This window comes from Zootoca vivipara, chromosome 2 (genome assembly GCF_963506605.1).
Source record: "Zootoca vivipara chromosome 2, rZooViv1.1, whole genome shotgun sequence".
Classification (NCBI taxonomy): domain Eukaryota; kingdom Metazoa; phylum Chordata; class Lepidosauria; order Squamata; family Lacertidae; genus Zootoca; species Zootoca vivipara.
The window spans coordinates 107,686,529-107,712,468 of record NC_083277.1 but is presented as its reverse complement, the minus strand read 5'-3'; the positions used below and the strand labels follow the sequence as shown (position 1 = coordinate 107,712,468).

The window sequence follows — 25,940 nt, the reverse complement described above, 5'->3', positions numbered from 1 at the left end:
GAACCCCGAAAAACCGGAAATAAATGCTCCGGTTTTTGAACGTTTTTCGGAACCCGAACGTCCAGCGCAGCTTCCTCTTGAGTGCAAGAAGCTCTTGCAGCCAATCAGAAGCCACACCTCGGTTGTCAAACATTTCGGAAGTCGAACCATCTGCCGTTCGACAACCAAGGGTTGACTATAAAACATCACACAGTGCTATTTTTCTAGAAAAAGAGGTGCTAGAACTCACCATGAATGCCTCCCTTATTCGTCTATAATGGCCGCGGTACCCACCTGAGAGGTGCCGGAACTGAGTTCCAGTGAGTTCCAGCTGAAAACAAGCCCTGAAATCACACATTAAAAAGTTTCCCTGTACAGGGCTGCCTTCAGATGTCTTCTAAAAGCCAGGTAGTTGTTTATTTCCTTGACATCTGGTGGGAGGGCGTTCCACAGGGCAGGCACCACCACCGAGAAGGCCCTCTGCCTGGTTCCCTGAAACCTCCTCGCAGTGAGGGAACCGCCAGAAGCCCCTCAGAGCTGGACCTCTGTGTCTGGGCTGAACGATGGGGGTGGAGACACTCCTTCAGGTATACTGGGCCAAGGCTGTTTAAAGCTTTAAAGGTCAGCGCCAACACTTTGAATTGTGCTTGGAAACATACTGTGCTTTAGTCCAGGAAGCACACAAGGGGTTCCAATTCCCATTCAGACATGGCCCTCCAGATTTAAAAACTGCTGTTTTTGCTGCAACAGACAGTTTGTAGTTTTATTACGGTGCGAGCTTTTGTGGACCGCAGTTCCCTTCATCAAATGTTATGAAGTGTTATCCTCAGTTGCAAATACATACATATGCATTCATGGTTGTTTCTAGGGTCAAGGGGGTGGGAGAGAAATGCAACTGAAGCGAGCAGGAAATGAAATGCAGAAAAGGACAGGCTGTGAGAATTGCGTTTCTTCCAAATTTATTGTATTTTAATACTTCTGTTGGAAGCCGCCCAGAGTGGCTGGGGAAACCCAGCCAGATGGGCGGGGTATAAATAATAAATTTATTATTATTATTATTAAAACAAAAAACAAAACCCAGACCCAGTTGTTGTTTATAACACAGAAATCCCAACATTGGTAAGCCAATTGACACATACAATGTGATAAAAATCCTTTGATTCGATCAACAAATGGATGGCACCAACTCTCTTGATGAGTTGCAATTCTGTGGTTTCAAGCTGCATTTTCCCCATTTGAAGTTTCTTTGTTGAAAGATGGCTGCTAAAGTCAGTTCTGGAGTGACCTGAGAGGCTGATATGCTCCCCCACCCCCCACTATTATTTACTTATTTACTTTGCCATTTCCGGCGCCAGGTTTGCATCCATTTGTTCTTTTGCGTAGAGACTGGCCCGTTGGTCACGACTTAAAATGGATGAAATTCTAGATCCCCACCCCCACCCCAAGGGCTTTTGAACGATGGGTTCTCTCCATCAGTGGGAAAGAACTCCTAAAAGTAGCTACTGTCAAACACAGAAAACATCATGAAACCCGCATCTTCCATGTAAGGCTTTTGCGAGCTAGCGGAACTTGCTGTATTTTTAGCAACCAAGTCCTCATTTGCTTTCCATAAGAGAAAGTCATCTAGCTATTCAGTTTCCTATTGCACATTAGCCCTAGAAAATAAAATTAAAAAAAAACACGGTTTGAGATTTAATGGATCTTGATAAGGATATGAAATTTCTGGCTTGGATTTCTCCCTCCTTTTCTTTTGCAACCTGCAAAGCAGCATCTGGCTGCTCCAGCAGCAACGTGCGCCAGCAAGGGCTTATATTAGTGAGGTGTTGTTGTTTTTTGCTGTGATTATGCCAAGGACCTGGCTTGCGAGGAGGGAGCCACGAGTCTGGATTTCCAAAACAAGGGACTGTGAGGCCTCATTTGGGGCGGGGGGGGGGGGAGCTGATGTTGTGAGAAAAGCAAGGCTTCCTAACCAGCGTTTTTCCTGATACAGTTAATGGCGTTGGGGGAATAAAGGCGCCATCAAGTTTTTTCCCTGAAATCTTTCCTTCTCCAGCTCCCCTGCTCTGCAGCTGGGCTGCGAAACTGGAAGCAAGCCCTGCTGTGAGTTAAAAGTGCTAGGCTAGGGGAAGGATGTGCAAAGGGGAATTGGTGGGTATTAGCGGGAGAGGGTTGTGCCGGCCTGCCTCCCACCTGCTGGTTCTCCCTTGGAAAAGCAGCCTTGCCTTTACGTTCTCTTGGCAAGCGCTTATTTGCCCTGGGAGCGTTATGAGATAATTTGCATGGAACTGTTGTAAAAGGATTGGTTATCTATAGGGCCTGTCTTGAGTGGCATCTGTGAGCAGGATTTCCCTTGGCAGGGCCCTGTCAATGGCCTCGTCCTGGAAAGGTTGCCCTCCCCACCTAACGTTTCCTTCTGGAAGTGCTCACATGACAACTTCGAAAAGCCTCTTAGCGAGCTCGGAACATCGTGTCGCAAACGGCTGCCGAGTTCTGAAAGAAAATTGCAAAACGGCTCAGAGCATTTATAACAGAGAAGCAATCTGGAAGTGGTTTCAAATTAAGGGGGAGTCCAAAATGTGCTTGATAGGGAGTAAGCTTCACTGGATATAGTGGGCCTTCTAGTACGATCCTAGGAAATCCTTACTCGGAAGTAAGGATTCACTTTCTGAAACGATACACTAACTGAAATTTACCCATCCTTCGAAATGCGCACTTTTCCGAATTTTGTGGCGTCTTTTCTCCAGGCAAGTAATGTGTACAAGCATGGGTTAAAGTGCGCAGATAAATGCATCTGTTATTGAAGCACTATCTTCAGGGAAATCGTGTTGCAAAAATGTGTGCGTTGGGCAAAATTGCGCACGCAAATGTGTTTATTTGGAGCCGGACACAGTTTCCTGGAGCAGGAACTGCCCCTCTCTCCCCTGTCCTGGGAGAGGCTTCAAATCCGAGGCTGTTTTCAAAAGCATGAGATAAGAAGTCCAGATAAATAAACAGAATGACCAGCATTGGGAGTGGAATATGGTGCAAACCTCCTCCTGAGGAACCTAGAAAACCGTGTTTCTTGTCCGTGAAAAGCCAGAACTGCGCTTGGGTCTTCTGCCACTAACTTGGCATTGTTTTTATCCTGTGGTTAGTTTTGTTCTTCTGAAAATAGGGGCCTAATGTCCTATCATTGCTTGATGACTTGTGTGCCATCACAGATAAAATGAAGTTGACTCTAATGGACGACTTTCACTTAAGTGTCGTCACGTGTTGAGTAAACCAGTGATCTGAACGCATGTGTGAAATGGCTCCCAAGTGGCTACTTCGAGTTGAAAAGGCTGCTCTTTGCTGTTTATGTAGTTTCACTTGGCCTCCAAAGGCTGCTTGCGGTTTCATGAAGTGGCAACCCCACGGCTGGAATAAAAATGTGTGTTTTGTACCACACATGCACATGGCAGAGGACCATCCAAGTGTGAATGGGTCACATTGTTGCTTTTTTATTTTTATTTTAAAATAACCTTTATTGAATTTAAAATAAATATAAAACAAAACATCCAACTAAGATACCAACAAAATAAATACACAAATAAACAACCATACACATTCAAACAAAACTTACCCTATCTTCTACCATATTTCGTCAGCCTAGTTTCTACATCTTCATTTCAATATCAATATTCACATCTTCTTTTCCATATCGACTTCCCCTTCTCTTCCTCCCTGGCTTCAAAGTTTTTAACTTTCCTACTGCTTCCATTTACTTTCCTCTTGGGAATTCTACAAGATCTTCGTTTTAAACCCAAGTTCTTTCAAATATACTCCAAATTTTTCCCAATTATTATTAAACTTTTGATTTGAACCACCCCTTATCGAATTTGTCAATTTGGCCAGATCAATATAGCTAATTACTTTCTCTTGCCAATCTCTAATAGTAGGGATGCTTTTTTAGATGTATAAATAAAAAGTTTGTGTGTGTGAAGGAGTGTTGATAGAAAACGTTTTTAAGCTTTCCTGGGCTACATGCCCCCCAAGTTCAAATTTGCTTGGGAAGAAATCACTGAATGGGACAGATGTGCTTAAGTGTTCCTGGGTCTTGCTGATTCTCAACCTCCATTGCCAGGTTTCCTCCAGCTGGGCTTACTAGCAGCACATGTGAAAAGGATCTAGGGGTCTTGGTGGACCACAAGCTTAACATGAGTCAACAGTGTGATGCAGCAGCAGCAGCAGCAAAAAAAAAAAGGCTAACTCTAGTCTAGGCTGCATCAACGGTAGTGTAGTGTCTAGATCAAGGGAAATCATAGTGTCACTCTATTCTGGCTTGGTCAGACCTCACTTGGAATACTGTGTCCAATTCTGGGCACCATAATTTAAGAAGGATGTTGACAAGCTGAAATGCGTGCAGAGGAGGGCAACCGAGATGATCAGGGGTCTGGAAACCAAGCCTTTTGAGGAACAGTTGAAGGATCTGGGTATGTTCAGCTTGGAAAAGAGGAGACTGAGAGGAGATATGATAGCCCATCTTCAGATAGCTCAAGGGCTGTCACATGGAAGATGGAGCAAACTGCTCTGGAGGGTAAGATTCAAACCAATGGCTTCAAGTTACAAGAAAGGAGATTCCTACTGACATCAGGAGAAACTTTCTGACAGTAAGAGCTGTTCGACAGTGGAACGGACTCCCAAGAGAGGTGGTGGATTCTCCTTCCTTGGAAGTTCTTAAGCAGAGGTTGGATGGCCATCTGTCATGGGTGCTTTAGCTGAGATCCCTGCATTGCATGGGGTTGGACGAGATCACCTTTGGAGTTCCTTCCAGCTCTAAGATTCTATGATTCTACTACAGTCCTTGGACCAAAGGGACCTTTTCCAATGGATCATAAGTGGGCATAGGAATGGCTGAGCAACCTGTTGATTGTACCCTGTAAATGCCTACCGCAACCTCCAGCAGAAGTTCACCTCTTGTGCTATGTAGGTCAGCCCTTGAGAGAAGGAGAAAAGTCTCATTGCTTCTTTGTTTCAAAGGTGTGTTCAGTCTGCATGCGTATTTGAAAAGGTCACCAAAATTCGACAGTTTGTTTCTGAGAGCCGATTAAAATGTTTAGAAAAGCACGTGGCTTAGCCCTCAGCTCTGTGTGTGTGTGTGTGTGCAAAAGGTAACTCAGAGTGACTTACAAATAACAGAACATGCATCAAAGCTCATATAGAACTAAAACAGAGCAAAAACTAAAAAAGAACTTTCATATATATACGGTGTGTGTGTGTGTGTGAACTAAAATATCACACACACTGAAGGAAGCCACGGATAATTAAAAACCCAAGGCGTGGCTGAAAAGAAACATTTTTGCCTGGTACTGAAAGATACATAATGATGGTGCCAGACGAGCTTCCTGGGGAGAGCAGTCCCTAAGCAGGGAGCCACCACTGAGAAGGCCCACCCTCTGCATCTCATTGTAGGGGGGCACACACAGAAGGGCTTCAGATGATTATTGCAAGGTGTGGTTTGGTTTATGTGGGGAAAAGTCATCCTTGAGGTACAGTGGTACCTTGGTTCTCAAACACCTTGTTAGTCAAACAACTTGGAACCCAAACACTGCAAACCTGGAAGGAAGTACCTTTTTCGGAAGCCGAACATGCTCTGTTTTGAGTGTTATGCTTCTGATTTGAGTGCTACACTTCTGTTTTGAGTGTTACGCTTCTGATTTGAGTGCCACACTTCCATTTTGAGTGCCACACTTCTGTTTTGAGTGTTGCGCTGAGGACTGTCTGTTTTTGCTATTTATTTTGCGTTTTTGTGGCTCTTTTTGCTTTATTTTTGTGACTGTGTGGAACCCAGTTCAGCTACTGATTGATTGATTGCATGACTGCAGTACATTGTTTATTGCTTTCATTTTATGGATCAATGGTCTCGTTAGATAGTAAAATCCATGTTAACTTGCTGTTTTAGGGATTGTTTTTAAAAGTCTGGAACGGATTAATCCGTTTTGCATTACTTTCTATGGGAAAGGGTGCCTTGGTTTTGGAACACTTTGGTTTGGGAACAGACCTCCGGAACGGATTAAGTTTGAGAACCAAGGTACCACTGTATTGGGGTAAAATTGAGCCTCGAACATAAGGGGAGAAAAGGTGTTTGCTAAAAGGCCCAGCCAGGCCCATTTGGGATGTCTGTTCCTTCAAGGTACAGGGAGAAACATTCAGATAAGCAACTTCCATGCACCACTCAACGAGTTGGGAGGACTGTACCAGTTGCCTTGCTGGACATTTGAATCAGCTCCCTGACACAAGCCACATGCACCAAGACGTGTCGCAGGGGAGGGCAAATGATTAGAACGGCAATCTTCTGCTGTTTCGGGAGACTGCCAACTTTTTAATGATCACCTGTCAGAGTTAATTTGCAACCTCTGTTACGGGTCAGTCATTTGCGTGATTTGTGCTCTCGGTTGTTGGTCATTCGAAACCCACCCACCCCCATCCCAATCCCCCCCACCCCTCCTGAAGCTGTCTGCATGCAGCACCATTGGGAATCTCAAAGCATGCTGATCAACTTTTCCTTCAGCGAAGTTGTTCTGGCTGCAGGTTTTCTTTTTTTAAATATTCACGGATTCCTCTCATACTAAAAGAACAATGCCCAAGGCTGACTTTGACTCACCAGGGCTTAAGTCCAGGAAAGTTGTTTTCAGTTGAGCTCTGCAACATGCGAGACTAATAACAAGGAAAGGGGCTCGGGGGCATATGGAGAGTGCATTTTCTTCACCGCTCAGTGACCCAAGGAGCACTTAGGAGCTTTGAGATTTTTTTGGGGGGGGTTGGGATTCTGGATGTTGACTTTCAGGAAATCTTAGCTCTGCTCACTGTAGAAACTAGCTCAGTGGCAGAGCGCTGAATTTCTGTTGAGAGGACCTGAGGTTCGGTCGCACGCAGGGGTAGCCAGTGTGTGGTGTCCTTTGGACATTGTTGGATAGCAGTTCCCATCCTCTCTGACCACTGGCCATGTTGTCTGGGGCAGTGGTGGATTTATGTATAAGCTAAACAGTTCGAAAGCACGTCAAAATGCAAGTAGATAAATAGGAACCGCTACAGCGGGAAGGTAAACGGCGTTTCCATGTGCTGCTCTGGTTTGCCAGAAGCGGCTTTGTCATGCTGGCCACATGACCTGGAAGCTATACGCCGGCTCCCTCAGCCAATAATGCGAGATGAGCGCGCAACCCCAGAGTCGGTCACGACTGGACCTAATGGTCAGGGGTCCCTTTACCTTTACCTTTAAACAAGCTATAGCTTAGGGCCCCACTCTCTTGGGGGGCCCCCAAAAAAATTAAGGGAAAAAACCTGGATGTACATTTCCAAAATATAAGATTAGTTCAACAATTACTTTGATAAAATACATATTTTGTTATGTGCAAATGGATTTAGATACCTATTAGTTCCATAAATTACCATATGGAATATATTCAGCACAAAAAACAGCAACAATTTGTTGTTGACAAAGGACAGTTGGACATATGAAGGGCCCCATTACCTTCAGTAGCTTTGGGCCTCAACAAACCTTAATCCAGCCCTGGTCTGGAACTGGTGGGAGGTCATTAGAGTCATAGACTTGGTTTTATGGAAGAATGGAAGCCTTTTCCAGACCATTTAAAGAAATATTATAATATGATGAATTTGCAAGCAGGATTTGAACTACGAGCAACATCAAGAATGAGAGATTATTGTCTTATGGTTATGATAGAAAACAGTGAATCTAGTCCTCTTGGACAAGAGGACAAAAACTTTAAAAAAGAATGGGAAAAATTCATAATCTATTTAAGAAACCATTGCAAGCAGATGAAAACATTAGCAGAATTTTAATCTCACTTGTAATGTAATAAATATTATGGACAATTTGGATTGATATAAAACATAGATAGAATAATATGCAGTTGTAAATGCTAACAATAGGACCCATGAAGGGGGTGGGGGCAAGTGTCGAGATTCAGAGTTATCTCTGTATATGGATGAGCATTTCAAGTGTTACAATTTTATATCTGTAAAATCAAATAAAAATGATTTCATAAGAAAATAAGAATAAAACAGTGACGCTAGGGTACAGCAAAGGGATAGAATTAAAAAAAACACCATGGAAAATGGGATGGGAAGTCGATAGAACAAAAAAAAATGAATTGGAACCTTATGCGAAATTTTGGGAAATTTAATAAAATATGTTATAAAAGAATTGTAGAGGTGGAAGGGACCACGAGGGTGAGGGATGACCCTGCAGGGCGGAGCAGGGTCCTAGTGCCCTTGCTACGCTCGCTTACCTCCCTGCTCTCCCCTGAGCATCGCGGCTGGCGGAGGGAAAGGGGAGGCCGTCGCACAGCTCCCCCACTTGCTGGGGCTCCCCTCAGCGCCCCCTCAGCGCCCAGGCGCCCTGGCGCAACGCACCACTAGAGCCAATGGGCGAGCCGGGCCTGCAACTGAGCTACCCCAGGACAACAGCAGCCTGTTGGGGAAGTGCCATTGAGGCACCCTGTTGACCTCAGTGCGACTGTTGCTTACTGGAGGCAAGGCAGTGGGTGCAGCTTTCAGTTAAAAGGACCTAGCAGTAAAGGGATGGGGAACTTGTGGCCCTACAGATGTTGTCGGGCCCCACGAGATGCAGCCGGCATGGCCAATGGGCAAGGATGATGGAACTTGCAATACAGCAACATCCAGAGAGCTACGAGTTTCCAGCTCTCTGCAGTAGCAGGTAATGGGAAAGACCTGTGCTGAGGGTTCTAGAGAGCTACTGCTGCCCAAAACTGTTAGAATAAGCAACAGACTTTAATTAAGACCCACGTACTGAGACTGGTGGCTGGGAGCGGCCGCCGGGACCACATAACACCGGTCCTGAGAGATCTACATTGGCTCCCAGTACGTTCCTGAGCACAATTCAAAGTGTTGGTGCTGACCTTTAAAGCCCTAAACGGCCTCGGTCCAGTATACCTGAAGGGGTGTCTCCACCCCCATTGTTCTGCCCGGACACTGAGATCCAGCGCTGAGGGCCTTCTGGCGGTTCCCTCCCTGCGAGAAGCAAAGCTACAGGGAACCAGGTAGAAGGTAGTGGCACCCGCCCTGTGGAACACCCTCCCATCAGAGGTCAGAGAGATAAAAAAACTACTGTACCTGACATTTAGAAAAAACCTAAAGGCAGCCCTGTTCAGGGAAGTTTTTAGTCTGTGATATTTTAATGTATTTTGATGTGTGTTGGAAGCCGCCCAGAGTGGCGGGGGAGACCCGGCCAGATGGGCGGGGTATAAATAATAAATTGTTGTTGTTGTTGTTGTTGTTGTTGTTCGGAAAGCCACTAAAGCAGTGGTGAGCTCGGTGCCCTTCTGGAGTTGTGAGTTACATTTCTCCGTCCCCTTCCCTCCTCACTTCTCCCGTTAACAAATAATGGCTGCTGTTTTCAAGTAGGAAATCTTGTCTCACCTTTATAGCCGAGTCTGTCTTCCACCAGGCAAGGCAGGGCCTACTCTGCAACAAAAACGGTCGATGCCATGATCAGCCACCTCATTAAGCATGGATAATATTGTTGTGCGTCTGCGGTGAGGAGTCTTAATTCAAATTCAGCACCCCCAGAGCTGCTCCTCCGTCACAGGGAATTGTGCTGAGCAGCGGAATAAAATTAAGAGTGTGCTTCTTGACTCCCCATTCCACCCCTTCTTCCTAAATAAAACAATTTGAGTGTATCTAAATGAACATAATGGACGTTTTGCAACCTCTGTTTCCCATTTTGAAGGAAGGCCAGAAATTCCAACTAGGAAGTTGTTTGCTGTTGATCTGCTCTCCAGAACAATGTCCGAATAGACCCCATAAAATGTATTTAAGGTGTGCAAAAGAAATGAGCTGTTTTGACAGGCAGCTAGGAAGAGAAGTGAGTCAATAGGATTTAATCCCAGGTTAAGTCTGTATAGGGTTGCTTCCTAAATCTGGCTCCTGAAAGTGAACACAAGGTTCTGAAAATCCGGATTTGGAGAAAAAAATGATAAAAAAGAAGCCTTTGGATGTGAGCGCTTCCTTTAGAGGGGAGTATGGAAATCTGTTTGGGGTCTGCAAGGAGATCTAACTCAGCATTTGGCTGTGCTTTTTAAATTTGCCCTGCGGCTGGCTTTCTAATGTATTTTGCATTATTTTACTGCAAAAGTCAAAAGTTATTATTGGGCTTGGGAACGTGCCGTTCCCCAGCCTGTGTTGTTGGCAAAGCTGTGATGTCACTTTGATAATTATACCCTTGATGTACCCTGAAGCGCATGCATTCTGTCGTGTCGTCTTAGGGGGTCGCTTTGGGAACTCGGCTTGTGTGCTGCTGCCGCTGCGTCCCTTGAACTTTGAGGTGCAGGCGATGAAACCCGCTGCGCCTGTAGCACCTTAAAACCCGGGGTCTGTGTGATCAAAGCTCGACAAATTTGAACGGAATGCCGCTGACGAGTTCAGTGAGCCTTGGAGGAGTTTTCTTGGCAGAATTAGGCCAGTCATGCGCAACACACTGGGGTGGAATTAGCACATTGTGCATGGGGGTTAAAGGCAAGGATCGCCGACTCAAAACTTCCCTTGAAATGTATGTCGCACGGATGGCATAGATGCGCAGGCAGGGCTTGCTGTACCTCGGGGCCTTGGCATCTGTTTTTAATAGGAGGCCTCCACCCTGGAACAAATGAAGAAAACGAAATCGAAGTGTCCCAGAGCAGGCACAGAATTCATTTCTTCTAAGTTTTGTGCACAGTCATACATACAAACAAACAAACAAACAAATGCTGATTCTTTCAGAACATTGTGAAGTGTAGTTCACATCACTCTCAGAGGAAACTCTGTAAGCCAAGCCCTCAGGCAACCTTAATGCTTTTTGGATAAAAAACATGCCAAATACTGTACTCCGGGGCTAGAAAACATAGTGCCTATGAGGGACTTTTTGTGTAGTTGCTTTTGTGTAGTGTGTTTCCTTTTTTAAAAAAAATGTTTCTAGTCCTCAAGAAATATGTTTTGAAGACATGATGGGGAGTCATGCTAGCGGCTAAGAACTGACAAGCCCCACAGAAACAAGTTTAAATTTGTGACGTTTTCTGCCCCACTAAATTTCTCAAGGACCAGTTCCCAAGGCCACTCAGGGCATGTAGGACTCTCTGCTTTAGGAACAATGTATTTGAGCTTTCAGTATAAGGCCACAGTGGAACTACCACAGATGATGGTAAAAATGGAATCCAGACCAAACCAAGCAGGGCGTGTGGTAGAATGGAGGTTATCGGTTGTCACACTATAAATCCTCACCAAACATGTGAATTGGTACAGAGTAAAAAAACCATGTGGGTGGCAGGATGCGGGTGGCGCTGTGGGTTAAACCACAGAGCCTACGGCTTGCCGATCAGAAGGTTGGCGGTTCGAATCCCCGTGACGGGGTGAGCTCCTGTTGCTCGGTCCCAGCTCCTGCCAACCTAGTACATAGCTGCCAAGTCTCCCGCTGAAAAAGGCGGGATCAGCAGCAGCATGGCACCGGACGTTGCTTCTACGCATGTCCGGAAATGCGTAGAAGTGACTTCCGGTGTCGCGCTACCCATGTATGGGCACCAGAAATCGGGCGGCGCCAGCACCCAAAATGGAGCCTCCCTGGCAGGTAAGAAATCCGGGGGATTTACGGGATTGTTTCCAATCCGGGCTGCCAGCGGGGAACGGTTTAAAATACGGGGGTTTCCCCTCGAGAAACAGGAGACTTGGCAGCTATGACGTAGCAATTCGAAAGCACGTCAAAGTGCAAGTAGATAAATAGGTACTGCTACAGCGGGAAGGTAAACAGCATTTCCATGTGCTGCTCTGGTTTGCCAGAAGTGGCTTTGTCATGCTGGCCACATGACCTGGAAGCTGTACGCCGGCTCCCTCGGCCAATAACGCGAGATGAGCACCGCAACCCCAGAGTAGGTCACGACTGGACCTGATGGTCAGGAGCCCCTTTACCTTTACCTTTAAAAAGAACAGGAGAGACTTCAAAGCGGTGTTCCTCTCACCCACCTTCTGAAGTGATGCGGTCCACTGTACTGCCTCAGTGGCCACAGGAAAAGCTTTTCTGAAAACAAAAGGTCTCCTAAGTTAGCTTCCATACGTGGGCTTCCTTGGTGAGGTTGTTCCTTGGTCTGTAGGGCTATAGCAGAAAAGACCTTCACCCCTAGGTAGGATGCTTCCTATGGCAGGAGATTCAACAGCAGAGCCGTCTCTGCAGATCTTCAGCCCGTATCCTTAGTGCCATTATCAATTGAACTTGTTAGTTCCTTGTTAAGGCTCCAAGTGTTACAAACTCAGATATATAAGCTAGGTACCAAATGGGTCTTTAAACCAGGGTTACGGTCCCCAAAATAGAATGCCTCATTGCCATTTTGGGGCCAGATGGCTCAAAAGTCGTATTTTTCAATATGACTTTTTGGTACCTGAAATTCATTCTGATTGTGCAGATAAAATATAACAGAATTCTACAGGATGTGTTGCTAGTGTGGGAAAACCGTCAGGATCCAAGGATCCCCAGGCATGCACCTCCAGATAGTGGAGATGTCAGGTGCTATCCTGGCGCCCAGGTATCTTCACTTGATCGCAAGTGGCAGATAGCCAGGTACAAAATGAGCCTAGTGAATTTCATACACTTAAGAGCATAAGTAAAACTACATTATAATGTTTTAAAAAATCAAAGAGAACGTAATGGCAGAAAAACATGATCAATTCCTCAAAAAGGCACCCCTCCCCCCAAATAGCAGCAAAAATAACATGTAATAGTTGCAATGGGAACCTTGTAGAAAATGTAATTTTCACATTGCTTCCCAGATGGGCAAGCAGCCAGGGAATGTCTTACACCAGGAGTCAGCAACCTTTTTCAGCTGTGGGCCGGTCCACCATCCTTTAGAGTTAGACCATGTGGTGGGCCGGACTATATGGGGGGGGGATGAACGAATTCCTTTGCCCCACAAATAACCCAGAGATGCATTTTAAATAAAAGGACACATTCTACTCATGTAAAAACACACTGATTCCCGGACCGTCTGCGGGCCGGATTGAGAAGGCGATTGGGCCGCATCTGGCCCCTGGGCCTTAGGTTGCCTACCCCTGTCTTACACAGAAGAAAGTTACTTTAAAGGGGGGTATTATTTTAATTTTCTGCTGGATGATGGCTTTAATTGAAGCTCTATGGATACATTGTACAAGAGCAGCTGTTGAAGTTGATCATTGTTTGAACGATGTAATTAGCTTCTAGCTAGCTAAAGACTTTTTAAAAGATCATTGACTATGCTCATTTACCACAGTAAACCGTGGTAAGTCGTTTATTGTGAATGCATGCACAAATGAATCCTGTTTTGCTCCTTCCTATGGATGAGAAGTAGCAACAAATCATGAATGCTATCTTATTGTTGCATGTGTACTGGGCTCTGCAGTTTCTTCCTTAAATAAACAACACACACACACACAAAAACAACAACAATTGAAATGTGAAACAAAAGTTTACTCTGTTTGTGGTCTGTTTGAAAAGACTAACCACTGTCTGCTTTCAGATGCAATGCTAAGCCAAGGATTGTAAGCTGCTTTTGTGGAGGAAGTATACTGGTCTGTTACTCTTGCTCGTACTAATGGTTTCATCCAGCAAGCAGAAATGCTTGTGCCGGTGTAAAGACCTGCTTAGCGCTACGTTGAATACAGTGGTACCTCAGTTTACGTCGACGATCCGTCCCGGATCCCCAAGTTCGTCGCTCGCTGAAGGCACGCTTCTGTGCATGCACGAGCTGCGCAGATCGCTTCTGCGCACCTGCGCGCGCGGAACCCGGATGTAAATACTTCCGGGTCCGCGGCGGTCACTCTCCGAGTTCATCGTAAACAGAGGCGGTCGCAAACCGAAGTTCCACTGTACTTTCCTCTGGGTAGGGAAGGACAATAGTTCACTGGTAGAGCAGTTCCTTTAATGCCCAAGGATCCCAGGTTCAGTCCCTGGCAGATGAAAACACCTTGAAGTGCAGCTTCCAGTCAGAGTAGACAGAACATGGAGAAACAGATTGACCTGGTATTAGGGTAGCTTCCCATCTACTGTCCTATGTGACTTCACTGAAAAGATAGGAGAGTTATTCTGAATACCCAGCGTAAAACTTGTTAACCATACAGCCGGGCTGGGGAGCTTGTGGGGCTCTGCAGAGATGTTGCTGGACTCAACTCCCATCAGCATCATGGCCAATGGTCACTAGGTCAGACTGTTTCTCCATGTAGGCCAGTACTGTCCACTCTGACGGAGTAGGTTTCCCACAGCTGTTCTCCAAGGGCTGTTCTCTAAGGGCTCAGTCTGGCCTTACTCATTCTGTTCAGGGATAATCACATAAGCCCAAAGAGTCCTCTATGATCACCCTGCCTTCTTCAGATTCCTTTACTGTCCTGTATCCAATGACAGGCTTACCATGTAAAGGTACAACATGGTAAAAAAACAAAAGGTAAAGACCCCTGGAAGGTTAAGTCCAGTCAAAGGTGACTATGGTGTTGCAGTGCTCATCTCGCTTTCAGGCTGAGGGAGCCAGCGTTTGTCCACAGACAGCTTTCCGGGTCATGTGGCCAGCATGACTAAACCGCTTCTGGCACATGGAACACTGTGACGAGTACCAGAGCGCATGGAAACACCATTTACCTTTCCGCTGCAGCGGAAAGTATTTATCTACTTGCACTGGTGTGCTTTCAAACTGCTAGGTTGGCAGGAGCTGGGACAGAGCGATAGGAGCTCACCCCGTTGTGCGGATTCGAACCGCCGACCTTCCAATCAACAAGCCCAAGAGGCTCAGTGGTTTAGGCCACAGCGCCACATGTGGTGCACTATCTGATGCTTGCTGCATTTCTGGTACCAAATTCCTTTCTTTCTTTTTTTGTGGAGCCGGAGCAGAAGCAGCCTCCATCAGAAGTGGCCATTATCTATGTTGACTGTCCCTGGATTAAGTGACTTTTCTTCCTTAAATTCTCAAAGTTCTTAACCTAGCTCAAGGTTGTCATGTGAACTAGCCCGACGTCACGGTCAGTCCGTCCTTTGAAAAATAAGACTTGGGAGCCGTCTTGCCCAAAAATGGCAACTAGACATTCCTTTTTGGCGACTGTAACCATGGTTTAAGGAGCCGTTTGGCATCTAGCTTATATATCTGAGTTTCTAACACTGCTCCAGAGCTGTGTGCTGCTTTCATGAGTGTGCAGGTTGGAGAGGGTCATTTTGCTACAAACTCCCTTATCCTTGGCCTCCGCACATGGGCCGTGCAGGAGGAGAGGTGGCTAATCTGTCAAGCAGGTCTTTTCTAGAGCTCTGCCTTTTCACATCGGAGGAAGGAGGAGAAAAACAACAGCAACGTTGGTTTGTAGCCTGAACCACCATGTGCTCGAGGCACATGGCAGAATGCTTCACGGAGCATGACTTTATCTGGAACAGTGCAGAGCAAGGCATATCCCTTAGCCCGTGTCCCTGCCGTGACCAGCCTTGGAGTGAAATGCAGGGCAGAATGGGAAAGTTCAGCCGAAGTCCGGGTGCTATATATTGTGCAGATCGAGATTGGGGTGGAGGGAGAGAAAAGAATAAAGATTTCCTTGCTCCTTCCCTTCCCTTCCTCCCTCTCTGGTTTGCGAGAAGCTGCAGTTTAGATCAAATGGAGATGTAGAATACATTTAGGCAAATTTAAAAATAGATTCTCCTGGGGCAAGGGAAGGGAAACTGCTGAATGCACAAGCTCAGAAAGACTGGAGGAGGGAGGGAGAGAAACACATCCTTTTTTGACTTAGAAGGTTGAGGCGTAATATTTGCTGTAAAATTGTAATTAATCATATTTGCCCTTAAATGTTTTTTTTTGGGGGGGAGGGGAAATGGCAACGGTCACTGTGTGTGTGTGTGTTTGTTTGTTGAATTATAAACATGTGCATGCCCCCTCAGTCTGCTTGCTCCAGAGTAGACTCGTTTGAGGTACCTTTTTGGCACAAGTCACTGGAATTGACTGGTGCAGAACAACCACACCCCCTGCAAAACAACAACAACAACAACACAGAGAGAAATGATTAGGAAATATGCAAGAACTGTTCATTTCAGAGAGGCATGCATAGATGTCAGCTTGCAATGGCAACTGAGCGTGCATCAATCTCCCATGGAGTGGTTTTTTTTGGGGGGGGGTTCTGCTCCCTGTGCATCCCCCAAGCTTTTTTGTACTTATTCTAACTCCAAGGTTCCCCCAAGTCTTCTGATACCTCTTCTCTTCTGTGTAGATCAGGCGTCCCCAAACTGTAGCCCTCCAGATGTTTTGGGACTACAACTCCCATCATCCCTAGCTAACAGGACCAGCGGTCAGGGATGGTGGGAATTGTAGCCCAAAACATCTGGAGGGCCGAAGTTTGGGGATGCCTGGTGTAGATTGTGCCATTTTGGCTTCGTGAAGATCAGCACTTACCGTAGAGATGTGATACCTGCTATTAGCATATAGGGCGATTGTGCTGAATTAATAATGGCCACATTCACAACATACATTGAAAACAATATGACACCACTTTAAACCACCATGGCTTTCCCTCAGAGAATCATGGAAACTATTGTTTGTCAGGAGTCCTGAGAATAAGGCTGGGCAATACAATCGTACCTCGGAAGTCGAACAGAATCCATTCCGGAAGTCCTTTTGACTTCCAAAACGTTAGATAGAAACCGAGATGCGGCTTCCAATTGGCTGCAGGAATCTCCTGCAGCCAGTCAGAAGCCATGGAAGCCATGTTGGATGTTCGGGTTCCAAAGAACGTTTGGAAACCGGAACACTCACTTCCGGGTTTGCGGCGTTCGGGAGCCAAAACATTTGAGTCGCAAGGGATTCGATTTCCGAGGTACAACTGTACTTGGTTTTCAACATTGTGATATATCACCAGCTAAACATCTCGGTATACTGATATATCACAATGTCTGAAATGAGGATGGAGCTACATAGATGCACTGGCTGGCTTCACAGTTTTCCCTACATTGTGTTTTTTTGCATAGCGCACGCACACACACACACACACACACACACACATCATGATTTACAATAGATTGCCAGGTCAGAAATGAAACCAATATCATGATATGGAGTCAAAACCGGTTTTGGACAATATATCGCCCAGTCTTGGCACAAGTCATGATGCGCAATATATTGCTAGGTCAAAATATAAAAAACCCATGTCACGATATGCACTTCGAACCGGTTTGGGGGAATATATGGGGATGGTTCAGTATAAGGCAACTTCTCTTACTCCAATGATCCATCCCTCAATCTCTAGGGTTAATTAGTGTGGTTACCTTGCAATGTCTAGTAAACCATATCAGTAGTTGGGTTCCTATTGGGGCTATTAGGCGAGGCAAGATGACAGTGATTGAGGATCGACATGATCGTTCTGTGATATTATGGCAGTAGACAAAGCTGTATTGTAACTTTGGAATAAATGCTTTTTAATAGTAATAATAAAATGTTTCTGAAAAAAGAAACCCAGTGTGCCTTCTACTGTGAGACAGAAAAAGCAGTAAGGCGGGACAATTAAGATCAGGAAAATGCTGCAGGTGGAAAGGGTTAAATACTGCCCCCCACACCATCGGATTCCGACCTCTAACCCAGCCACTCTTCAGAAGTCAATCCTCCCCCCCACCCCATAGAACCCAGATCACAGAACTCTCTCCATTTTGCCTGGTTTGGCCCTCAAAACTTCAGAGTTCCTGCTCTAGACTCCAGGAAAGGGCAGTGGAAGGATAATAATAATAATAATAATAATAATAATAATAATAATAATAGTACCCTTCCCATCTGACTGGGCATATACAAAAACAAGTAAACATTAAACGTTTTACAACTTCCCAATACTGCCTTCAGATGTCTTCTAAAAGTTTTGTAGTTCTTTATCTGATGGGAGGGTGCCACTACCAAGAAGGCCCTCTGCCCGGTTCCCTGAAACCTCACCTCTCGCAGTGAGGGAACTGCCAGAAGGCCCTTGGAGCTGGACCTCAGTGTCCGGGCTGATGCGCATCCATGCACACGCCCTGAAGTGGCACATGAGCCCCTGCTGCAACTTGTGGATATTTTCTGCCTGGGTAAAATTCAGCTTGCTCTTCACAAGTATGCAGAAGGTACTATGCCTCTTCCTGCGAACTGGTGAAGGGGCTGTGTTTGTGTCGGCGGGGAGGGCTCAAGAGGGGAACAGTGCCTCGGATAACCCCACAGGGCTTAGTAGCTGGCGGGAGAACAGGCCGATAATTAGGGAAGCAAACCTTGCCAGGTGCCTCCGAATCAATGTGTCCCTTCGATTAGCGCACACTTGTCACTGGCAGATGTCAGAAACTAGCTCCGGCGATAAATCAGTTGTGACAAAATGTCCTCCGCTAATGTGCAGCTGCATAAATAGGAGGCTCGCATGCGTTGTTTTTGGCAGGGGATCTCTCATTGACGATGTCGAGCTGGGGGGGGGGGCGAGGAGGGAGGGGGGGTGGCGGCGGCCGTAACAAACTTCTTGCCCAATTATCCTTCGGGAGCACAGCCCGAAATGTGTTCTTCTTGCCTGGAACATGGCTGGGGACAATAGGTCAGAGATTAAGCACTGCAAGAGAGAGAGGGGGGGAAACACACACACACACACACACACACACACACACACACACACACACACACAATCCCAACCCTCCCCAGTGCCACTTAATTTAATAAACAAACTGTCGAATACAGCTGCCGATCTGTAGTGCGCAGAAGGAGGAAAAAATAAGAAATCCATTTTCTTGTATGGCACAGATTGGACGTCATGGTTGACAAACCACTTAAAGACTTCACTGTGGCCTTCAGAACCTGGAAGTGACAATGGCTGTGTTTCAGATACCCTATTAACTCGACACGTTGCAGAGTGAAGAGGGAAATGTTGAGAAGCTCAAGCTCTGCAAATAACCACCGGTGGGAGAAGTAGATTTGAACCTACACTTTTCTTTCCTGGATATTTTTGTGGCACAGGCTAGAGGGGTGAGGGCAGACATTACACTTCTGTTCCACTGGCACTCAGCCGCATGCCTCTTTCAAGGGGCAGGGCAGTCTGCAAAAGCATTGTGTACCAAGCCTGGCATGTGGCTATGGGTAGGGCTTGACACAAGGTAGCGAGCCCCACCTGCGCTGGCTCAATCAGGGACTCCTCGTGGCTGTGTTCACACAATCCCTGTGCAAAATGGGAGCTGCTTTCAGAAGGACGTGGTGGTGGTGGGGGTGGTGGTGGGGGTGTCCCAAGAGCTCTTAGCTTTGGTCTGGCTGGTTCTACAAAGCCAAGCATTGGGGGGGGGGGTAGTTTTAGATCACTATCTTTGGTGAAAGAGACATGTCCTAAAATTAGAATCAATGCCTAAGAAATGTGCATGGCCTACAATAGGAGAGGAGGAGGAGGAGGAGGAGGAGGAGGAGGAGGAGGAGGAGGAGGAGGAGGAGGAGGAGGAGGAGGAAGAAGAAGAAGAAGAAGAAGAAGAAGAAGAAGAAGAAGAAGAAGAAGAAGAAGAAGAAGAAGAAGAAGAAGAAGAAGAAGAAGAAGAAGAGGGGAGTATTATTTTTTCTGGTTGTTGAGCACTGTGATGATGCTTAACAGAATCTGCCTCCTTCCTTTTTTCCTTACCTCCATAAATGGTGGATTGCAAAGATCAGGAAAAGGGAAGCAGACCCTCCAAGTGTCCCTATTTTCCAGGGACGTCCCTGATTTAGAGAAGCCATCCCAGTTTCTGATTCGATCCCGGAATGTCCCGCTTTCCGGTAGGATGTCTTTATTTTCATTGGAGAAATGTTGGAGGGTATGGAGTTATCTGAACCCCCCCCCCAAAGCTGTTTGAAGGCAATCCTGTACTTTTATTTTTTAATGTTTTATTACATTTTTATATATGCTGGAAGCTGCCCAGAGTGACTGGGGCAACCCAGTAAGATGTGTGGGGTATCAATAGTGGAATGGGATGTCCCTATTTTCATCAGAGAAATGTTGGAGGGTATGGAGAAGGAGGCAGCCTCTGTTGACTCTGAACCATTAAAGTCCACCTTCACTGTGCCCAACAGCCAGCAAAACACCTTCGGGCACCTCAGTGCTATTTTCCTGTTTTCCTGTAAGCTCTGAAATCAGCCATTGGTGGCTTCTTGCTACAAAAAGTGGCCTTTTTCAGCTAGTGGAAACAGCAGCGGCAGGCGAGAAATCATAGAATCAGAATTGGAAGGGACCCTGCGGATCAGCTACTCCACCGCCCTGCAATGCAGGAATATGTAGCCGTCCCTTAAGGGGATCGAACCTGCAACAGGGGCATTATCAGCACCAGAAGCATCTTCATAGTAATTGCCACCCCTCTCCAGTGGTTGTAGAATATGCTCTTCAAAGTTTGCCAGAGCCCAGACGCGAGCATCTTTCAGAAGCAATGCAAGATTTTGATGGTGGTAATGCTTTTCATAAAGGTCTTGGTGCCAGTACGGTGTAATGGTTAAGAGCGGTAGACTCGTAACCTGGTGAACTGGGTTCGCTTCCCTGTTCCTCCACATGCAGCTGCTGGGTGACCTTGGGCTAGTCACACTTCTTTGAAGTCTCTCAGCCCCACTCACCTCACAGAGCGTTTGTTGTGGGGGAGGAAGGGAAAGGAGAATGTTAGCTGCTTTGAGACTCCTTAGGATAGTGATAAAGCAGGATATCAAATCCAATATGTTTCATGGTGGGGTGCGGGGATTGGAAAGTGTGTTGCTAATAGCAGACAACGACCCCAGACAAGCCGGTCAGAAGTTAGCCACGCCCCATGCAAAGTTAATTACAGGAGGGAGCATCTATGGCAGGTCTCCCCAAACTAAGGCCCGGGGGCCGGACGCGGCCCAATCGCCTTCTCAATCCGGCCCGCGGACGGTCCGCAAATCAGCATGTTTTTACATGAGTAGAATGTTTCCTTTTATTTAAAATTCATCTCTGGGTTATTTGTGGGGCCTGCCTGGTGTTTTTACATGAGTAGAACGTGTGCTTTTATTTAAAATGCATCTCTGGGTTATTTGTGGGGCATAGGAATTTGTTCATATTTTTTCCCCAAAATATAGTCCAGCCGCCCACAAGGTCTGAGGGACAGTGGACCGGCCCCCTGTTGAAAAAGTTTGCTGACCCCTGATCTATGCCTTGCTGGAAAGGGTGCAGGCTGCTTGCAGCTGTTTAAGCAAACGCTCGTTCCCAGTTTGCGGCAAAGTAATCCCCGGCTTGAGGCGAGCTCATGCTGTTGGCATTGGAGTGATGGCATTAAAGCCCTTGGGTCCTGGGGGAGAGAGATGAGCGAGCAGATGCCACAGTAGGAAAAGGGTGACATGGTTTTTAAATGGACGGTTTTTAAAGGATCACAATTGGAGATGTTCCTCCCCATTGGAGGTGATGGAGTGGTCTGTGCACACATTTCTAAACGGGAGGCTGGCACACACAAAAAAGAAAAAGAGTTTGGGGAACCTTCCGCTAGTAGATGGTGCCTCCTGGAAACAATTATGCACTCGGCTCTCCGGAGTTTAAATTTGGGGATTTATTATCGTGAGGCTTTCATCTTATCAAAGCAGTTCCCATATCACAAGTTCAGAAACGCGTCCAAATGACCTTGGGCGTCATTCCTAGGCATCAACCTCACCCCCCCTTGCCCGCAGCTGCTCCCTCTCCCCTGCCCCCCCTCTCCTAAAAGAGAAGGAATAGGAGACCTCTTTTTAATTATTATTACTATTATTACTATTTTGGAAGTGAGATACAAGCACATAAGCTACTTGACTGTGAAGGGGGCGGGGAGGGAGAGAGGGATGAATTCCAGCATGCTAGGAGAGGAGAGAACGGATCAAAAAGAAGGAGGGAGGGAAATGAAAAGAGGAGGGGAGGGGAGAGAGAGTTCCCCCCTCCAGTTTTATAGAAGTTGTGCAATTTTAAGAATCGGATTAACCTGGTATGACTCCGTTTTTCCGCCAGTTAGATAGGTTGAGTTTCTTGGCAAGGGGCACATGGGTACAGCACACAGTGTGCTGTAAATATGGGTGTATCGGCCTCGAGCTTTAATGCCACAGAAGTATTGCAGGAGGAGGAGAATATCGCACAGCTGTGCCGTTCAGGGGAGACTTCCTTCAGCTATTGCCAAGGTAGTTAAATGTGTTGTTTGGGTGCGCTGCGGTGAGTTTTATGTTCTCCCCTGGCAGCACTTGAATCCACCCAAGACACTTGTTTTTTTTATTATTATTATAAAAAAAAAGGAGCAATCTGACACGCAAACCTGGGGGCAGGGGTGGCATTTGCATGGGAATCTTTCCCAGTTGTGATTTACTGGGGATTCCCCCAGCCAGCCCCCGTTTCTCCCCAGCAAACTAAACGTGCTTTCTTGGCAGCAAGGCTGCAAACTCAGGCCATTGCACCCAGAGCTCCTGCCAGCTTTGAGCTGCCCCCCTCCCCTCCAGCCTTTACTCACCCTGCTCTGGCTGCTCCAATCTCTCCCCCCCCCACCTCAACCTACCCCCCCGCCTTGTTTATTTAACCTTTCGTTGTCCGTGACAGTGCATTGCTCCCTCTTGCTTGCAGACTGTGTGGCACGGCACGGAGAGGACAAGGTACGTTTCTGAGCACAATTCAAAGTGTTGGTGCTGACCTTTAAAGCCCTAAAAGGCCTCGGCCCGGTATACCTGAAGGAGCGTCTCCACCCCCATTGTTCAGCCCGGACACTGAGGTCCAGTCCCAAGGGCCTTCTGGCAGTTCCCTCACTATGAGAAGCCAAGTTACAGGGAACCAGGCAGAGGGCCTTCTCGGTAGCGGCGCCTGCCCTGTGGAACGCCCTCCCGTCAGATGTCAAGGAAATAAACAACTATCTGACTTTTAGAAGACACCTGAAGGCAGCCCTGTTTAGGGAAGTTTTTAATGTTTGAAGTTTTTTCTGTTTTTAATGTTCTGCTGAAAGCCGCCCAGAGTAGCTGGGGAAACCCAGCCAGATGGGCAGGGTAGAAATAATATTTATTATTATTATTATTATTATTATTATTAGGTCACTTGCCAGTGCCCACTGCAAAGCAACCTGCGGGGCTGGCCAGCTCTTTCAAGGCTCCAGCTTCCTGCCATTTTATTAATAGGAATATCTGATCCCAGAGTGGCAGTGGGATCAGCCATTCAGATTCCACCTTTGGTGTCCAGTGCTGGGGTATCAAGGGGGCGGGCCAGAGCATCTCATCTTGTTGCTGAGGCTGACGTGCAAGAGGAGATCCTGTGGCTTCCGGGGGCAAATGGTTCCTCTTTACCACGTGATTTCCTGGCTAGAAAGGTGCTGCCCAGAGGATATTACTGGTTGGCTTGGTGAGCCTGTGGGTTCCCTCACCCATGGAGGGTCCAGCGAGCAAGGAGCTGGTTGGTGCCAGTCTCCCAGTTTGAGGCTCCCAGTTCAGAACACCTGCTCCAAAATTCCCTAGTGAGACATAGATGATTTCAGGGACAGTTGTCAGGAGCAGGGGGTTTGCCCTTCCTCGCCCAGCTGAACGTTGGGCCTGAAGGATTTGCTTTTATGGTAACGTATGGAAAGAAATGATCTCAAAAATGGTGGCTGCTTTTGCTTACAGCGACAGCTATACTTTCCCAAAAACTTACCCAAAGCAATGCAGTGCTGAGTACACCATACCGGCAATTTTTATTTTACTGCAGAACTGTAATGGAATACCGCCTTGGGATTTTTGTCCCTGTAGGATCTCAAGGCAAGGCTTTGACACGGAGTGAAATGATGAGGTAGGGAAGACCGAGCCACTTTTATAGGTGAATGTTTCTGAGATGCCATCATGTGATTTTTTTGATTGTATCCATGCTGAAGTCCAGGAAACCTTGTGCTTGATGGTGAAGATTGTTGTCTTGGCAATTCTGGCAAACTGCAACGGGGCCATTCTGCCACCCCACTTCCTAGCAGGGAAAAGGCTCTGGTGATGATGATTTTCTTTTCTATCCTGCTTTATAAGGGAAAACAAACAAACTGAAAGCGGCTCAAAACACGGTTGCTTCATTTGTGATGGATCACCCACGCATGGACATTATAGCAACACACTTAAGTTAGGAAACAGCCAACATCTTGCATAATAATAATAATAATAATAATAATAATAATAATAATAATAATAATATTTTATTTATACCCCATTCTCCCTAGCCAGGGCCGGGCTCAGGGCAGCTAGCACCAAATATAAATAACAATAAAACATAATAGAAAAAACACACAAAGCAAGCAAACAAACAAACAAAAAACAGTTAATTGAAATACGGCTTAAAATACAGCTTAAAATGCAGCCTCATTTTAGTAGTAGCCCATAGATCAAGACCATAAAGGGAGGAAACATCAGATATTCACCCGAGCCAGCTATCCATACTGTTCCTACATGGGCCAGCAAAAAAGCCAAGGAAAAATTTATATACCAAATCCCATATAAGGGGTCAGAGTGATTCTAAGCCGAAGGCCAGGCGGAACAGGCCCTTCAGAACTGTACCTTTGGAAAGATGTCAAATCCCGCAGGGCTCTGGTCTCTTGTGACAGAGTGTTCCACCAAGTCGGGGCCGGTGCTGAAAAGGCCCTGGCCCTAGTTGAGGCCAATCTAACCTCCTTGAGGCTCGGGACCTCCAAAGTGTTGTTGGAGAGGCCGTCCCGTAGGTACAAGGGTCCTAGGCCGCATAGGGCTTTAAAAGTCAAAACCAGCACCTTAAACCTGACCCTGTACTTCACCAGGAGCCAATGCAGCTGGAAAAGCACTGGATGAATGTGGTCCCACGGCGAGGACCCCATAAGGAGCCTCGCCGCGTCGTTCTGCACCCGCTGGAGTTTCTGAGTCAGCTTCAACGGCAGCCCCGCGTAGAGCGAGTTACAATAATCAAGCTTGGAGGTGACTGTCGCATGGATCACTGTGGCTGTAACCTTTATCTGATTTGCTGCCACTTGACTTGGGTTCAAGTCCAGTAAAGCCACCCAGTGAATGTTATTCTAACGCAGCATGAGTCGATGCGTAAGTTGCTGCGCAAATATTATTACTGCATTTAGTCTCACAACACCCCTGTGAGGTGGGCGTAGGGCTGAGAAGTATTGGCTCACCTAGAACGGTGCGGCTAAATAGTCTCTCACACCTGAGTCTCCCATGCCCAAGATGCCATTCATGGCATCTATCCTGGGGCTAAAAAAAAACAAAAAAACATTGCATCAACAACAGACCTTACTTTCCTTCTCTTTCCTAAGGAATGGGCCTGAGCTTGCTTCTACAAGCACCTCAGTCGTTTGCACAAATGCAAACTGTCAATATGAAACAGTGATAAGATAAATAACATGCATTTTAAGCTGGCAGTGGCTCTGTCATTATTTCTACTACTTTGCCGCTGTTTGAAAAGGAAAACAAACACACACACAGTGAAGTCCTAGCAGGATATTTCCTTCTAGAAGGGCTTGTTGGCGCTGCACCACTTCTGAGTTATCCTTCTCAAAGAAGTCTCCTTCTTTGGAGGTCTTTAAGCAGAGGCTTGACAGCCATATGTCAAGAATGCTTTGATGGTGTTTCTTGCTTGGCAGGGGGTTGGACTGGATGGCCCTTGTGGTCTCTTCCAACTCTATGATTCTATGATTATAGATATTCAATGGGAGCCACTCAAAGTTCCACCTCTACCACATGATTCTATGATGGCTGAATATTGTAAGTGGGTTGTCAAGATGATATTATTATTATTATTATTATTATTATTATTATTATTACTACTACTACACCTCTTTCACGGTACAGGTACTTTCTCAGAGTGCTTGTCTGTGTCTTGTGTCCTCCTTCTCCTCCTCCTCCTCCATCTCCTCCTCTTGCTTTCTCACATTTCCCCGGCGCTGCTGGTGTCTATGCAGTGCAAAGATTACATTTAACCGCCACAAGGAAATCAGCTTGGCCTGAGCTCCCCTTCCGTCACGTGTCCCAGAGTGTGCTCACTGTGTTCTGCCAGACTGGGGCTGGCTGAGCAAA

General features: G+C 46.4%; 1 protein-coding gene across 2 annotated transcripts in view; it reads left to right on the top strand.

Moving 5' to 3' along the window:
- Window positions 1-25,940, top strand: part of HLF (HLF transcription factor, PAR bZIP family member) — a 64,934-nt gene that overhangs the window by 5,491 nt on the left and 33,503 nt on the right. The gene's annotated exons all lie outside the window — the stretch shown is intronic.